The sequence below is a fragment of the Balaenoptera physalus genome (genome assembly GCF_965194825.1).
Source record: "Balaenoptera physalus genome assembly, chromosome: 1".
Lineage (NCBI taxonomy): Eukaryota > Metazoa > Chordata > Mammalia > Artiodactyla > Balaenopteridae > Balaenoptera > Balaenoptera physalus.
The window spans coordinates 60,292,588-60,311,572 of NC_138882.1; the positions used below are offsets into that span (position 1 = coordinate 60,292,588).

The 18,985-nt window shown below is 41.7% G+C and overlaps 1 protein-coding gene across 1 annotated transcript in view; it reads right to left on the reverse strand.

Annotated features, from left to right (window-relative positions):
- Positions 1 to 843: 843 nt before the first annotated feature.
- Positions 844 to 18,985, reverse strand: part of LOC309651887 (uncharacterized protein C1orf105) — a gene marked incomplete at its 5' end in the record, with an annotated part of 47,614 nt that continues 29,472 nt past the window's right edge. Inside the window, one exon of the mRNA XM_082445040.1 lies at positions 844 to 18,918. The remainder of the gene's footprint in view (positions 18,919 to 18,985) is intronic.

The window sequence follows — 18,985 nt, forward strand, 5'->3', positions numbered from 1 at the left end:
TATCCTGGTGCTTCCTTTGTAGTTTAGCACAGTTCTGGGGACTTGGGATGGAGCGGGGAGGAGAGACAATACTTGTTGAAATGATAATAAAAATCAAGAAAGGCATTGGGTACAAAGCTCCAGGTCTATCCATTGTCTTTCCAATCCAAGAACAGTGCCCTTAAATTTAGTCCCCTGATTGTATTGGCTTTATAAACTTCTGGATGAAATCCTGTGCAAAACTTTTGTGTTGTGGAAACAGGCATTCCCCTGCCCCCAAATGCTTTGCAATCTATTACAGAAGCTCATGAAACTTTTCTGAGGCTGCTAGGAAATGTCCACTGTCAAAGGGAGCCTCTCTTTCCCTCCCCTCAGGCTGCAAAGGTAAGGCCAGAGCTACCTCTTTATTGTGGAGTAGAATTTGGCTCTGCCAATCCTTACCCTTCAGTGAGCAGTGGAGGCCAGATTCAACAAGACAGCATGAGGGAAACTCATCCCTGGACCAATTTCTTTTTTTTTCCCCATAAATACTAAAATTAGTTTTCTTTTCCTCCAGTCCTTCTAGCTGAGAGATCTGATGTAGCAAAGTGGGTGACCTTTCTGTCCTTCAAGAAGAAATGACTAAAAGAAAGTAAAATGATTGTCTTCATATATTTGACTTTTTTATTTTTGATGCTAAAGAGGGGTTGGCGGGTTCTGCACGACTCACTATGAGGGATGGGTAGAAAAGTAGAAGCCACACAAAGAGTAATTTCAGCTCAGCAGGAGAAACAACTGTCTGCCAATTCCAACCATCTGAAATGGAATGATCTATCTGCTTTGTGGTGTAATGGGTTTCCTCACACTAAAGGTATTTTCAAAATACCTAGCTTACTTTTTTTGAATAGGCAACCAATGCAACAGGATGAAATTTTAAAGGAACAAAAAAATATATTATGAAAAGTTAGTCCCCTTCCCACCCCTGTTTCTCAGACATTCCTTTTTCTTCTGAAGAGGCAACCTCTGTCATCTGGTGTTTAATCAAAGGCCAGACAACTCTGTGAGGAACACTGTAAATGGGCTGTGGCTTCTGGCATTGGCCAAGATGACCTCTGACGACCTTCCGTCTCTTAGATTTGCTGGTCATAATACATAAGGTTCTTCAGAAAATTGAATTTGAATTTGTAAAATACAAATTCACTGCTCAAGGACAGGGCTGAGGACTTGTGACTTGACAGTGGAAGTATTGGATGAGCTCTGAGCCCCCCTTACGGCAACAGGCAGGTTCCAATATGTGACAAAAGAACTCTCTGAGGGAAATGGAATATAGACCCTTGTGCAAAGCTTGTAGGAAACTTTTTGTCAAATGTAGCTCCCCCCACCACCACCATTTTGAAATTGAAGATTGGAACAGGACTGCAGGCTGGTGGGGAGGAGGCCAAGAATTAGAGGAATGGGTTTGGTGGGGAGGGTGGAGACAGGCTTCGGGTAGAGTGGAATGCAATGGTCATGGTGCTGTCAGGAAACGCTGGGAGTCCTAACACTGCCGACCCTGGGCAGTGACCTTTCCTGCCCATTGGAAAAGCCCAAGTGCTCCTCTTGGCCTTTATTCCCGGCCATCTCCCGCCTTCTCTAGGTTTCTTAAACTCTTGTAAAGTCTGTTGTTGGAGTATCTAGAAGGCATGGTTTCATTCCCTGACATATAGGGTGGCACATGACTGCATATATGGAATCTCTTTTCATGTATCTTGGAAAATTCAAAGGTACTTTTGACCTTGAAGGTAAGCTCAAACCGCTGATCCTGACAGATGAGTTCAACTGCAGTTTCAAGGGCTTCCAGACCTGACAAATCCAGGCAGCATCTGTCCTATTTCAGGAGTTTGGCTATTTCCCTAGAATAAATGGAGGGAAGTGAAAAAAGGTGGGGCTTTCAAGCAGGACTCCAGACTGATCTTTAATTACAGGAGGTATAAGAGGCCATCTTACGCATCCCTGGTTCAGCTTCTTAGAGGGGGAACAAACAATAAAACCATTTCATTGCTGACATTGTTACAATGGTCATTATTCATTTTAAAGGTTAAGAAGTCAGTGTTTATCAAATTAAATTTTTGAAAAGATGTATGTTTTCTAGACATAATTTTGTGTCAGCAATAACAAAGCACATGGCAAGCAAAATCAAAAAGTCATTAAGGATTTTCTTATCCAAGACAAACTTGCAGGGCATATCAAGGGACAGATTATTACCCGGCTCTGTGCTTGGAGGTAGGCATCACTTTCACAAGCATCTCTTCACAGTAAGCGCTTATCAAGACTTCTCTCAGGGGACTTCCCTGGTGGCGCAGTGGTTAAGAATCCGTCTGGCAATGCAGGGGACACGGGTTCGAGCCCTGGTCCGGGAAGATCCCACATGCTGCGGAGCAGCTAAGCCCGTGCCCCACAACTACTGAGCCTGAGCTCTAGAGCCCGCGAGCCACAGCTACTGAGCCCGCACGCCTAGAGCCTGTGCTCCACAACAAGAGAAGCCACCGCAGTGAGAAGCCCGCGCACTGCAACAAAGAGTAGCCCCCGCTGGCCGCAACTAGAGAAAGCCCGCGCACAGCTACGAAGACCCAATGCAGCCAATAAATAAATAAATAAATAAATAAATAAATAAGACTTTGCTCAGGGACCTTGGCCATGGGAACCTCTGGGGCTGCAGTGTGGGCCTCCCACAAGGCACTTGGGGCAGCGTTGTGCCATGGAAACATCACTTCTACTGATGACAACAATAATAACAAGGACGGAAGTAATGTTCACAAGAGCTAACCTATTCAAGTGTCTACCACCGAGATATTTGCTGGGAATTTGGCACGCATGTCCTCATTTTCACCTCACGACACTCATAAAATAGGGACTTGTAGTGACCTGGTTTTGCGTATGGGGAAGCTGAGGCTTAAAGAGGTCAAGTCACTTTCCCAAGGTCACACCGCCAGCAAGTGAAGGGGTCAAGGCACAAACCCAGACCACTTGACTTCTCAGATTCTGTGTTATCTCTTAGGCTAAACCGAGTGGAGCCGACCCAAGCACACAGGGTAATTCCAAAGAATGATCTTAGGAAAGGAGGAAGAGAACAATAGCAGAGTGAATGTCAGAAAGACCAAGAGTAGGATCAAGGGACAAGTAAAAAGTAGATTGCGGTGAGTGATGTTTAACTGAATCTGTGTATAGGAGAGCAGGCTGGGGCTCGTCTTTCACATAATGCCCGTTTAGGTGGTGAGGGAAGTGTGTGTTTTGAAAGAGCCCTGCCGGCCTGGCTCTCACCTTCCCGGGCTCTACTCAAGGCTCCCACCTCCCGGACAGGGCAGAACTGGGGAGGAGGGACGTGTGCTTCATGTGGGACCTGGTCCCAGCGACTTTCCTGAGATCCATAACCAGAACCCCCGTGTCAGGCTACGGATCTGTCCAGAGCGTGGAGTGGAGAGGATGAATTGGCTGAAAGAAGTCATACTGGCTACATACACGTGTTTCTGAGAAACACCTGTCACCAAGCACTCATCCTAAGCACTCATGAGCCGGTAACCCTGTTAATTCAGCAGCATGACAAATGGAGAAACTTTGAACAAAAACTATATGAATGATGTAAACTGTGAGAGAATGGAAATAATGATCTATTTATCGTGATGAAGAATGCTTATTGCCAATCACACACAAAAAATATTCCTGGTTTCGATAATTAGAAATAACCCTCTTTGGTCTAATCCCCACATTACAAAGACATCTTACGTTGGTAACTGTGATTTGAGTACACTCAGACCTGGATTAGTGTTTTTTAATTGTTCACACAAACCTCAGCTCTATTAAAGAGGGTTTGGGAATTCCGAGGGTTTTTTTTTGTTCTTTGCTTAGAGGAAGAGGCATGCAGAAGGCAGAGGCGTGTTTGACATGCACTTCTTCAACGTTTCACACTAAGCTAAAGACAGAAAATTATTCTGGTCCTTGGCAGTCCCGCCAGGACACGACTGATGTGCTTTTCCACGTGGGAGGCCTCATCATGCTGCAGAATTTCTGTTCCCAAGCTACCTCTGGCTTTATCTAGAACCCCCTTTTCCTTCTGAAGGCTAAATATACTGAAAACATTCGGTACTGCTCTGCCTTTGTATACACGGGGAGCCAAGAATGTACTGCCACAAGCATGGGTGTGCTGGATTGACTCCTGCCCATCACGAGAGCCAGTTGTTAAATTTCTAGAAACTTTGTGAGCTTGTTGTTAAGCCATGGGTAACTTGAAAGTGGCCTGGCTGGGAGTATTTACACCACAGTAATTGGCAAATGCTATAAATCAGGGCTTTTCTTTCTTTGAGAACTAAAAATAAGAGACCACTATCCCTTCACCAAACATGCTATGCATTCACAATTGTTTTCAGCAAAATTTGTTGCACATCTGCTAAATGACAGACCTTATACTAGAATTACTAGAATAAGAGCCATAATGATAGGTGATATATGATCTCTGGGCCAGAAGAGACTTCATTAACTTGGAGAAGCTCCCCGACTATTTTCCTGTCTACTTCAGAGACAGGTGAAAAGCTTTGGATCTATTCACACTTGAGATTGAAATAGTCTGAAGTCTCTTCCACTTTCCATGATCAAATATCCCACGAAAGAGATTTCAGAAGCTTGTAACCAATTCTTCTCAAAATAAAATCTTTACTAAATGGCAGAAAAATCAAACCCCTGATTCTTTAGAAATATTTTTCTTCCTCTTTCTCTTCTAACCCTTACTCTGGATCCTTGGGGGTTTTTTCATGCCAAAGAAATGAATATAGTAGGGTAATTCCCTGGGATAACTTGGGGTATTTGCTTTTGCTAATGCTTTCCAGATTGCTGGGAATAGGTTCATAGGGATTCCATAAATTCTATTTATCATTTATTTATTTTTAAATCTTGTTCAAATATGTAATTTTCTCATTAGCCTGCCCCCTGCTCTGGTTTTAATTCTGTAGCTCTGTGTCCAGAATTTAAAATGCCAAAGGGAAAAAGAAACTGACTTGCGTTATATGACCCCCAGTACCACCTAGTTCTGCCACTTAACTGCTGAACGACCTTGAGCTATCACTTTCCTAATCAATGTGTAACAGAGTGGTGTTTTCCACCCACAGGAGCCTTTAAAGGATTAACTGTGGCCCTCTAGGATTCTTAGAAAAGGGAAAAGCAGTTGATTAGTATTTATCCAGTGCTGGTAGTCCAAAAGACAAGCTCTGCATTGTCTAGATTATGGAAAGCCTTGGTTCCCTTACCTCTAAGAACCATAATCAGCTTAGAAGGATCTGAAACCGTGGCTGCTCGGATTTTCCATTGAGGATCAAGAAAATAAAGTGAAATGCCTTGCGGAGTTATCTTCACTGAGGGACCACGAAACCACCACAGAAAGGTAGAAACAGAGTGCAGTCAGCATGGAATTCTCTTTGCTTTCCTTTCAATTTGTAAGCCCCCTAATTCCCGTGCACAGCCTGTCGTGGTTGCACAACAGGAAATAAAGCAGGATCAGGTAGCCCTCAAAGGCATGGGTCAAAAGAGAATGTAACTCCTGGCATTCTCTTCAGGGCAACTTGAGAACGGAAGACAGTAAAGGAGCAAATCCCAGGCTTGCAAATGTGAGGGTGAAGGAGTGGGTTGAGACGTGAGGGAATTACAGATTTTCTCTATTTCTCTTTCTTGTGGGCTTCAGTTCTTTACCTTTGCTGATTTTTCTAGAAGATTCCATTTGTCAGCCTCCTCTATTCTTAAGAGACCAAGCATTTTTTGGAACACCTGCTCTGTGATACATGCTGAGGATACATTGGATAACAGGATGTCGTTTCTTTCCACAAAGGAGCACATGGGAGACAAAGAGAAGGAAAGATGTGAGCAGATTATGTGAGGGAATGCAAAGCAGTAGAACAAGGGGATGGAAGAGCTTGTGGGAAGGGTCCTTAAGCCAAACTAGTTATGTTAGAGGGAGCTTGCTGGAAGAGGCGATATCTAGGCTAATTTAAGGACAAATAGCTATTAGCCAGGTGAGCAGTAGGGAGACAGTGTTTCAAGCAGAAGAAAGAGAACATGTGTAGAGACATAAGAGGACAAGACACATCAAAGAACTCGAATCCTAAGAACAGAGCTTAGGATTTGATCAGAGAGGAGAGGCAGGGGATGTGTAGGTAGAGGCCAGCCCTGGAATAATCTGTTGGCCATGCTCAAGAACTTGCAGTTTAGGGGGAAAACAAGAAACCATTGAAGTATTTTAAGCAGGAGAATAGCCTTATTAAAATTGTGGCTTAGAAAGCATTTAAAAATAATATCAAAATAGTGAGATTCGTTGATATTTATTGAGCACTTATTATGTGCCAGGCATACTTTGAGCACTTTTCTTGATATAATACATTTCAGTCTCACAACAGCCTTGCCCAAAGCCACATGGCAGCAAGAAAGTGTAGTGTCAGGACACAGACCCAGACAGGCTGCCACCAGCGGCCCTGCTCTCAGCCACTAAAATATAAACATCTTATGTTGTTGTTCTTCATTAACAAATGTCAATTCTCATTGCTTATCTTTTCCTTGTTGTTTTTCAATTTTAAGTCAGTTTACTTCAGCAATTCTCATGCACAAAGAAGAGGTCTAACTGTGAAAAACTCCAGATTTCAATTATCTAAGGTCTAGGGGGGTTACAAATTGAAAGGAAACCAAAGAGAATTCCATGCTGACTAGACTCTGTTTCTACGTTTCTGTGGTGGTTTCGTGGTCCCTCAGTGAAGATAACTCCGCAAGGCATTTCACTCTATTTCAATCTTGAGTTTTGCTGGGAATCCACAGGCATTCTTATCCTCAGCTCAGTTTCTGGATCTCAGAATGAGTTGCTCCTCCTTTAGAGGATTATGAGAGAGAAAACTAATTTCCTCTGTTTCACTCGGAACCAGTTTTTGGGAATCAAATTCCTAGTTAACATGGAGCACGATTAAGAAAAATCAATCAGAGTTAAATGAGTGATAATTAAAAAATTTAAAAAGGATGACTTTCACTTCTAGAGAGCAAGTTTGGTGCTTTTAGGAAGCCCCAGATTCTGCATAGCTCCTGAGATATGCTTGCAAATATCAAATATTACTTTTAATCAATCCATCAACCAAAACTTACTGAGTACTGGCTCAGCGCCCGGCACCACGCTGGCTAGATACAGGGAAATGGTTAAGTCATGGTTTCTTCCTTCAAGCCTAAAGGAGGAGCTCAGAGTCAGTCACTGAAATTCTTACAATAAGGATATTTATCAGCTTCATCTCCCTGAACACCTCCATCTCCTCTGTGATGCTTGCCACATGTGTCTCTTAACTTGCAAGAAATCTTAACACACTTCTTCCCCTGAAATGCTCCAGTTCTGGACAGTCACTCTAGTTCAGGGAAAAGAGAGATGCTTCCTGACTTGGGCTGACTGGCTGAGTCCGTTGTCACCAATGCATTACTTCCTCCTACTTTCCCATTTGACTGACAAATGAGCAGGCATCCTCTAGCCCGTGCTGTTCTTACGGGCCTATTTGGGAGTTAGTGGGCTGCGGCCATTGTCTAAAGGGAAAAGTGAAGAATTTTGATTTCAAGTCATTTAGGAAAGAATTACTATTACTTTAAGCATTGAAAACAGAAATATTTCTAAAAGATACATCAGCCCTTTGGAGAATCTCTGAAAAGCCCAGCTATGTGACCAGAAGCCAACTCCATCCCTTCCGCAAACCTACAGCGTCCTCCTTGGGAAGGTGTGACTTATAAGGGCCTAAATGCAATGCTTGAGGATCAGTTGTCATGGAAACAAAGCTAGGACATAAATAGCTCATTCAGTCCCATACCCCCTTTCCAACCAGGCACTGCTGGGGGGGCAGGGGGGGGAGCGGGAGGGGGGAGGAGCTGAGGAGACACAGCCACAGAGTAGAAGGGACAGTCTGTGATCAGAGATTCCCAGATCAGAAAGCTTTACCCTCTTAATATTTTCCAGGAGAGCCTAACTTTCTCATTCCTCAATGGAGGAAGATTTTGCAGAGCTATGAGGAAGTGAGGTTTGGGGTTAATTTGACATTAACACCCTTAACAACACTCTTCTCCTGTTTTCTCTCTTTCTTTCTCTCCATCTACTCTACTTGATCATGCTCACCCCCAAGAGTGTCATAGTGACCTCTTTTGCAGGTTCCCAAGTGTTGACAAACCAGTTCCTTAACCATCACCTTTACCTCCATGGTCATCACTAGCTCCAACGGACAGGTCAAACTTCTGAGCTGGAGACACAAGAATGCACCTTTTACAAAGAAATTGGAGGCTGCCTTCTCAGAGAGAGATACCAGACTCAGCTGCTCCCAAACACAGCACCGCGTCAGACTTCCCGGTGATATCGTTGCCAGCATTTTTGTGTGATTCAGTAGTTGATGACACCTTGGTTTTACAGGTATAAAGCCTCAGTCACCTTTAACCAGTGTCCAGCACGGTGCCAGATCATAATGAGTGTATGTGGTATTGCCTGCTCAGCCCCACCCACTTCCTTTAGAAACTGTCTCTCTCTCCCCACCACTTTATCTTTATGGACTTCTAATCTAATCCCATTGCAATGGTCATAATTGATTGCTTGATTTGATAGGGTGCGTTTTCAAGTTGGGCTAGGTGCCTTCTTTTAGATTTTTCAGCTTGGGACCACAGTGGCCAAAAGCTATAAGGCCTAAATCTTAGAAGATGCCTGTTGTCAGGTTTTCCGCCACTGGGAAACAGGCAGTCTGCAGCAGGGGAAGGAAAAAGCTAACACCAGGAAGAAGGGAAAAGGTAGAGAAAGAATCCACACCATATTAAGTTCCTGGCTCCAATGGTTCCTAGGGTCTGCTACATCCCTGCCCTTTTCGTGGGTTTATGGCTCTGGGAGAAAATCCAGTATCCTTCAAGCGTACGTCTTTTTTTTTTTTTTCTTTAAATTGTATGAATTGAGTTTCTGTCACTTGCAGCCAAAGGATCCTGACTCTTCTCTGGCACTTAGAGGCACTTTGTAAGTGTTTGCTGGATTACAAATGAGTAGTTTCTCAGTGTCCAAATTCAGAGTATATGAGGCTGGAAGATGTTGGAAAGGCTGCTTGGTTTATCCCTCATTCTGGGGGCACTCCAGTCAAGGAGAAAGTGCTCTTATTTTTAAAGCCCTCCTGGAAGAAGATTTTATAACCTCCCCGGGTTACTTAACAAAGGAGATGAGAGGAACATGGACAATCATGACGTCTTGAATTTCTCCTTCTTCCTTAAAAGTCCCCTGCATTCCATTCTCAGTCTTAATGATTTTCCACTTCTTATTCTAAAAATGTTATTTTAAATCTTTAAATCTTTCATCTCTTTCAATCTTCATGTCATATAAAATCTATTTGTATTTCCCTATACTTTTTTTGGTTAATAAGATTATATGTTGTTCCCTGATTACTCTTCCTGGTAATTTTAGCAGCTCACCATTAAGGGGTATACGATACACATTCTTGTATCCAGCAAATATTTCCTGAGAGCCTTGTATGTGGCAGGCACTATGCTAAGAGCTGTGATACAGAAACATTATAGCTAGTTCCTCATAGAAAATGAATCACTTAAAATCTAGTCTAAACCTGATATGGAATTTTATCTGTCTGACTGAAGTAATCACAGCTTCTGTCCTTATTTTCTTCATTGATTCATTCACTGTTCAGTCATTCAACAAATATTTCTGAGCTTCTATTTTAGGGGTATTGTTCTGGCTCTGGGTTTACGGAGTTGGTTGAACCAGGTCTCTACATTCTAGTGGGAGAAGAGAGAAAAAAAGCAAGTTAACAATTAACTAATCATTTCAGACAGCATCAGATAGTGATAACTGCCGTGATTAAAAGAGGTAGAATAAAGTATTAAGCGTCCTGGATTGTAGGTAGGCTATTATAGATGAGATAATCAAAGGGGTTTTCTCTGAAAAGGTGGCATTTAAACAGAGTTTATGAAAAAGGTTGAGCCATGCAAAAATCTGATCTACATAGCAGCCCTGCCAGATGGCCTGAGGAACTGCACTAGATGGTCTCTGGAATTCCTTCTGGTTAAAAAAAAAAAAGCCCAGAATTTTACCCTTCCTACCTAGTTCCTGTTTTACAACAGTTTTTATGTTTCCTCTCAAAACCTTTACCAGCATCTGTAACTTCCAGATGTGGAGCCCAGAATTAGTCTCTAGTGAGGTTCTGTCAACATTACGACTCATGGCTCCAGCAACTTATGTTCATGTCTGTAAATGCCAACATGATACTTAATAAAAGCTACCATCTAGCCCTCCCTCATTCCAGGAAGAGCCTAAGATGCCAGACACAGACAAGTTATGATCTTTCAGAGAAAAAGAAGTAGCATTGGGGAGCACTAAATGAGCGCCCCAGTGCCACGGTTATATATAAACCTTGGTTTCTGCATCTGTAATTTTGGAGTGGTCTCAATAGACGAAATATTACCTTCATAATTTAAACTCACAGGAAAGAGACTATAGTCCAAATCCTTACACAAGGAAGTCTACCAGATGCTCAGTGTCCTTTGGTTTCAGTAGAATGTACTGACTTTGATTACTGTTAGAGTTGGTGGACCATCATATGGGCATTGAGAACCTTGGTTGTGAGGATTTACTTTTTCTTCTGCTGGTCACTCTGACGCGACTACAAATTAAATTCTGAGGTTGAGACTATTTGGGCCACGCTAGCAGTGTGAACTTAGACCACTTGTATGAGTGCCAGCTTGTAGTTTCATTTCTCAGATGAGATGTTATTCACCCTGTCTCCATCGGTGCCGAGACTGAGGCATGCAAGATTTTTTGCTGTCTCTGTCTGTGTGGTGAGTTTATTTCTTGTTTACTTCTGTATGGAAAGTGTGGCCCTTTGGTGTCTCAGCTTTATGTAGGGGTCTCCCATTAGATTCTTCATCTTGTGCATTAAAAAAAAAATTGTGTATTTATTTGGCTGCGTTGCGTCTTAGTTGCGTCACGCAGACTCAGTAGTTGTGGCACACGGGCTTAGTTGCCCCACGGCATGTGGGATCTTAGTTTCCCGACCAGGGATGGAACCCACATCCCCTGCATTGGAAGGCAGATTCTTAACCACTGGACCACCAGGGAAGTCCCTTCTTTATTGGTATATAAAATAATGGTGCATCTGTTCATTGATGGCATCTTAGATAGGGTAACATACAGTGATTAATTAGAAAGTCTAGCACTTTGGAAGTGGAATGTGAGATGGTATGTGGAATGAGGGTGCCACAGCAGGGTAGAAAGCCACTGAAAAGGGATGCAGGAACAAATGAAAATACTACTTCATTTTCTACAGTCAGTCAGAAAAGAATAAGAATCTGACTTGACTGATACAGTACAATTATTATAACTATTGACTGGAAACAGTAGCTGGGAACAGTAGTTCCCAATAGTTATAATAATGGTACTGTAATAATGGTATTGTAATGGTATTATAATAGTTATAATAACTGATACAGTACCATTATTATAACTATTGACTGGGAACAGTAGTTGGGAACAGTAGTTCCCAATAGTTATAATAATGGTACTGTAATAATGGTATTGTAATGGTATTATAATAGTTATAATAACTGATACAGTACCATTATTATAACTATTGACTGGGAGACTAAATGCTTGGGAAAGAGATATGATACTAGTGAGACCTTGTACTTTAGGATAGATGTCAAAGGCCCAAGCATAGCTAGGAGAGTGGCTCCAAGAGTTTACAAAGTGTAACTACAGTTCAATATGTGTAGGTCCAAGTTCTTTCCCTGGGAGGGAGGGTGCCCGGGGGGCTCTTGCCCAACATTTCTTTATTCTTTATCTCCCCTACTAAATGTAAATTTCACTAAGGGCAGGAACTTTGGCTTCCTTCTTCAGCAATGTCTTCCAGTGCCTAGCATAGTACCTGACTCCTACCAGGGGCTTAACAAATATATCTGCAATGAATAAATAGGGGATGGGCCACTATTGGCACTGCCAGCGGTGTTCTCGGGGCTCAGGCCTGAGTTTGCAGCGCTGAGGAGGTCCAGTTACCAGGCCCAGAGCAAACAGTCTGAGGTTCAGAGATACTAGAGGTAGGAGCAAAGTCGGGAAGGCAGATGGGTCAGCGAGGAGGGGAGATGACATCATCTCCAGTGAAGAGGACTGGAAGCAGGCAGAGGGCCGGATGCTGGAGGAGGGCCCTGAGCTGGGGAGCAGGTTCCTCTTCATTTCTCTTTGCAGTCCTGAGCTTCTGGTGTGGGTGCGCTGAGGGCAGGGAGGAGAGCCTTCCTGGAGTGAGCCCAGAGGGTTCAGAAAACACTAAGAGATGCATTTTGAAAAATGCTATCAGTGAGATACCTAAACCATAACAATATCTTACAAAATTTCTTGTCTTCAGAGCAACTCATAGAAACAAAGCAGTAGAGTGTTTTGTAACTCTCATCCTCATCACCAAACTCCTGTTTTCTTTGACTCACTGCAATCCAGTTGAACAAGTAATACATGAACTAAGGTTATCCCCAATACCTTAATTATGGAATCTGGTGACTTCTTTTCATTCCTTTCCTGCTTGACTTCCCTGTGGCATTTGCAACCATTGATAGCCTTCTGTTTGCTAAAATTTTCTGCCCTTGGTTTCTGGGACACCTACTCCCAGTTTCTTCTCAATTTAACTTTCTTCTTTCTCTTTCTTGTCCTTTATTAACATTCTCCAGGCCTGCCCGCTTGGAATCCCTCTCTTTTCACACTACACCACAACACCATGTCCTTGAATTATCTCATTGGTACCTGTAGCTTCAAATACCATCTTTAGACTGATGACTCCTAGACATGACCCCCCAGTCCAGATCTCTCTTCCTAGGGCCAGACCATATATTCAGTTAGAAACTACCAAGGTTTACCAACCTTGCCAGATTATTGCAAAAGCCTCTAACTGATCTCTTTCCAACTGGTGTTTTCTCCTTCCACTCAGCTGCCATTGTTTGTTCTTTCTCAGACCCAGTTCTGACAATGCTTTTCTCCAGCTTATTCAGTTAAGTATTACACAGCCAAATAATCCAAATAATGTCATAACCAGTATTTTGCACATGACTTTATGATCACACTTATCATATGGTGTTGTAATGCTTTGTTTCCACGTTGTCTTTCTCATTGGACTGTGAGTTTCTACAGAAAAGTATTATGTTGGAAGCTTTTTGTAAGCCTTCCATAGAGTACACCATAGGAACTCAAGTACTGAATGAATGAATGAGAGCAAATGTTGGATTGGGCTGAGGTACCTTCTTGTTAAACATTATTAACTCCTTTTAAAACCAACACTGTGGGACTTCCCTGGCAGTGGTTAGGAATCTGCCTACCAACGCAGGGGACACGAGTTCGATCCCTGGTCTGGGAAGATCCCACATGCCGTGGAGCAACTAAGCCCATGCACCACAACTACTGAGCCTGTGTGCCACAACTACTGAAGCCTACACGCCCTAGAGCCCGTGCTCTGCAACAAGAGAAGCCACCGCAATGAGAAGCCCGTGCACCGCAACAAAGAGTAGCCTCCGCTTATGCAACTAGAGAAAGCCCACGCGCAGCAACAAAGACCCAAAGCAGCCAAAAAAAACCCAACACTGCCACATTTCTAATTAATTTATCAATTCCTTAATACATCACCCCTGTTGACTCTTGTGTAATATTCTACAAGGAAAAAAAAAAACTTCTAAGCACAGAATTAACCCTAAAATAAGAGCCCTCCAAACACAATTTCAGATCCATCAGGTAATACTGCATTTAAAGTGAATTAATAATTTATATTTACTGAGAGCTAGGTGCTAAGGTGCTGTACATAATTACTTCCTTTAAATGTATGGTAACCCTATAAGGTATATTACTATCTTGGTGTTACAGATGAGGAAACTCAGCCAGCGTGAGTACAGAGCCCAAGCATATATCCACTATTGTTCCTCACCCCCTTAGAGGCTGTCCTTTTGCACTAGATCCAATATCGAGTGCTCTTTAAAATTAGCTTATGGACAATTCTCCTAGGAAACTCTTTCTTCCCTTCCCCACCCCTCCTACTACCCTGTGCATACCTCTATCACAGCACTTCTAACGTTTCATTGTGATTACCTATCAACCTACCTCTACTGCCCAATTAGATCACAAACTTCTCAGGAGCAGAAAACAATGATATTCACTGTTGGATCTACAGCACCCAACACAATGCCTATTGCTCAGTAGGTTTTCACAGAATGTTCATTTAATTAAATTAAAGTAAATGACACAGGTCAATGGAACAGAACAGAGAGCCCAGAAAAAAATCCACGCATACATGGTCAATTAATTTACAACAAAGGAGCCAAGAATATACAATGGGAAAAGGATAGCCTCTTCAAGAAATGGTACTGAGAAAACTGGGCAGCCACATGCAAAAGAATGACACTTGGACCACTATCTTACACCATACCAAACATTAACTAAGACTTGAACGTAAGGCCTGAAACCATAAAACTCCTGGAAGAAAACATAGGCAGTGAGCTCCTTGACACCTGGCTTGGTGATGATTTTTTGAATCTGATACCAAAAGCAAAAGTAATAAAAGCAAATTAAACAAGTGGGATTACATCAAACTAAAAAGCTTCTGCCCAGCAAAGGAAACCATAATCAAAATGGAAAGGCAACCTACTGAATAGGAGAAATAATTGCAAATCATATATTCAATAAGGAGCTAATACCCAAAATATGTTAAAAAAAAAAAAAAAAAACTCATACAACTCAAAAAAAAAAACCCCAACAACCCAATTAAAAATCTGTGTCTGAGAAGACATTTTTCCTAAGAAGACATACAGATGACTAACAGGTAGATGAAAAGATGTTCAACATCATTAATCACCAGGGAAATGCAAATCAAAACCACAATGTGATAAACCTCACACCTGTCAGAATGGCTACTGTCAAAAAAACAAGAAATAACAAGTGTTGGCAAGGATGTGAAGAAAAGGAAATTCTTGTGCACTCTTAGTAGAAATGTAAATTGGTGCAAACACTATGAAAAACAGTATGGAGTTTCCTCAAAAAACTGAAAATAGAACTACCATAAGATCCAGTAATTCTACTTCTGGATATTGATCTGAAGAAAATAAAAACACCAACTTGAAAATATATCTGCACAGCCATGTTCATTGCAGCATTATTTACAATAGCCAAGATATGGAAACAACCTAAGTGTCCACCAATGGATGAATGGATAAAGAATTTACATATGCACACACACAAATATTATTCGGCCATGAAAAGGATGAAATCTTGCCAACAACATGGATGGACCACAAGGCAATTATGCTACGTGAAATAAATCAGACAAAGACAAATACCATATGATCTCATTTTTTTATGTGGAATCTGAAAAAACAAAACAAAACAAAACTCAAACTCATAGATACAGAGAACAGATTGATGGCTACAAGAGGCAAGGGGTGATGGGGAGTAGAAGAAATAGGTGAATTTTATTTCAGCTTAAATAAATTGGATTTAAAAATTTTTAAATGACCATATCTATGAACTGGTTACAGATTCATTCATTTGGGTTATCTTCATAATCAGTAATGACTGCTAGAATGAACAAAATCAAAAAGAAATGTTTTAAATCAATGGAAAAATTGCTCCTGTCCTTTGTGCAGCTATATAAGCAGAGAACCCCTCACTTGTTTTTTTTAACATCTTTATTGAAGTATAATTGCTTTACTTTGTTGTGTTAGTTTCTGCTGTATAACAAAGTGAATCAGCTATATGTATACATATATCCCTATATCCCCTCTCTCTTGTGTCTCCCTCCCACCCTCCCTATCCCACCCCTCTAAGTGGACACAAAGCACAGAGCTGATCTCCCTGTGCTATGCAGCTGCTTCCCACTAGCTATCTATTTTACATTTGGTAGTGTATATATGTCCATGCCACTCTCTCACTTTGTCCCAGCTTACTCTTCCCCCACCCGTGTCCTCAAGTCTATTCTCTACGTCTGCGTCTTTATTCCTGTCCTGCCCCTAGGTTCTTCAGAACCATTTTTTCTTTTTTAAGATTCCATATATATGTATTAGCATACTGTATTTGTTTTTCTCTTTCTGACTTACTTCACTCTGTATGACAGACTCTAGGTCCATCCACCTCACTACAAAACAACTCAATTCCGTTCATTTTTATGGCTGAGTAATATTCCATTGTATATATGTGCCACATCTTCTTTATCTATTCATCTGTTGATGGACACTTAGGTTGCTTCCATGTCCCGGCTATTGTAAATAGAGCTGCAATGAACATTGTGGTACATGACTCTTTTTGAATTATGGTTTTCTCAGGGTATATTCCCAGTAGTGGGATTGCTGGGTCTTTTCTACCTCCATTTCCTCACTCCTTTCTCACTTTTTCCTTTTTCTTTCAATTTAAGGGAAAAAAATCTCATTTTACCTTATTTAAAGTCCTTTAAGCAATAAAGTCTTAATATAATATAAAATGCTCAAAATGTTGCACATTTACCTTTATAGGAGTTTTTATATTTATATATTATAATAATTTATGTATTGTTAGTTTTAAATAATCTAGAAATAGTGCTGGTGAATCTTCATTTCAGTGTGGAACCCAAAGACTGAAAGAGTGACCCCAACTGTTCCCTGTTACCAAAGATCATCTGGTCCCCACTGAACTCATGGACTGCACAGATCTAGCCCATCTACCAGATTCTTAAACCTCTTCAGGGAATGAGATTCTAAAATTTAATAGTCCATTGAGTGGAGAAAATTGTCTTTCTTTTCCTAGTGAGAAAAATGATTTTTACATTTCTTATAACTCAAATGTCTCTGCTGAAATAGAAGCAAGCTTATTTTCTTTTGTTTGGTTCTCAGCCAAGTTAGATAACACAAGTTAGAGAATAAATTTTAATATGCATATTAAAAGAATAACTCCCTTCCAGGAACTTCACAAAGGGCATCAAAGAACAGCATTGTCAATTCCCCCTGGATTCTAGACCAAGAGGTTTAATTCCAATAACAAGATTTTAAAGATCAGGTCTGATTATTAGTAAGATTATTTGGCCATACACACATATTCCTTTAATTCCACTTTAGAATGGGTATAAGAAGAAATTATCACTGCACCAAAAAGTAGATAGAATTAAAAAAATAAATTAATTAATTAAATAAAGCAAATGCAGGGAAGCCCTAGGCAAACTCATTGCCGTTGGGGGCAACAAAGCCTGCCCCCAGAACTGGACTCCTTATTTCTCTTCTACTTTCCAAAGGTTTCTCAATATTGAAACTGATGCCCTCTCTTTTAGCATAAAAATTTCACAACCTCCTCGAAAGTCACTAATATGCAAAAGTTAACTAATAGTTTTTGGCTAGAGTCTAAGTTTCTGAATATCCTCACCAGCTAAAAAGACTTTGTTCAGATTTACTTTCATTATGTTCTATTTTAACACAATAAGAATATTTTATTTTAAATATGTGTATATGCAAAATATTGAAATATTGCATGCACTTTCTAACTGCACTCCTCCCCCATAGATTGTGATATGTTCCTCCTGGGAATCCCTGGGCTTTCTAGTTTTGCTCTGGCCAGACTCCCTTCTGTGGGCAGCCCTTCGAACCTTGTTCCACGATGGGGCTTTGCCACAGATAACCAGACTTCCAAGATGATGAACTCCTGCCCTTGACATTTTCAAGTGCCTCCTTTCCCCTCCATACACACTCCGCCTCCCTCCCCACGGCTGCTGTGCTCCACTTTGGGCTCCAGCTGAGGACTAGAACACCAGGGCTGACTGCTGTAAGACTCGTTCACTGACTTTGCCACACTCTTGGGTCTAGTCTGCCTTCCTACCCTCTACCATCCACCGCCCAAGCCTTGTCTATCCTTGTGGGCGAGTTTCATGCCAGGGCCTGCTTCCCATTCCAAGCACATGACACATGCCGACAACAGGCTGAGAGAACAGAGGTCTCTGCCTGGAGCAAGCACATGGCATTCCCTACCCTGGGAAAACCCAAGACGAGGCTTGGCTTGGCTTGGCTTGGAGCCATTTTTATCCCTCAGAAGGTAGAGGATTCTACAGAGGAATTGCTACTTTGAACTTAACTCTAACAAGGTTGAGGTGATTGATTGCAAGGAAATATTAGATATACTGTGTTGAATAAGAACTGGGCACTGCTTACAATCAAAGAGGCAGGGTAGGGTAGTGGAAAGAGCTCCAACTACATGCTCAGAAAGACCTCAGTTCAATTCCCAGCTTGGTGTGAACTTGGCGAACTTATTTAACATTTGTGAGTTCAATTTCCTCATTCATGTAATGGGGATAATAACTCTACCTATTTTGTAGGGTTGCTGTAAAGGTGAAATGTGAATTCACAGTGTCCAGCATGTACTAGGGGACACAGTAAGTGCTCAGCTGATCATTTATGAGCATACAGTATGAGTTTGATAAATGTTAGTTTAAAAAGTCAGCTTTCCAAATGTTAAATGAAAATTTGTTTGCTCCTGCGGTCAGAGACTCTAAATGGAAACCATGAGTGTTATTGCATCAATCCTTGTAGGATTTTTTCTTTTGTGCCATTTGGCTAATTAAGTATTTTATTCTTTAAAAATTAATGGGTCATGGACTTCCCTGGTGGTGCAGTGGTTAAGAACCTGCCTGCAATGCAGGGGACACGGGTTCAATCCCTGGTCTGGGAAGATCCCACGTGCCGCGGAGCAACTAAGCCCACGCACCACAGCTACTGAGCCTGCGCTCTAGAGCCTGTGTACCACAGCGAAGCCCGTGTGCCTACAGCCCGTGCTCCGCAACAAGATAAGCCACCGCAATGAGAAGCCCACATACTCAACAAAGATCCAATGCAGCCAAAAATAAAAAAAAATCAATCAATTAATTTAAAAAAATTAATGGGTCATGATAGTAAAATAAGTTTAAAAGCTGAACAATTGGGCTTCCCTTGTGGCGCAGTGGTTGAGAATCTGCCTGCCAATGCAGGGGACACGGGTTCGAGCCCCGGT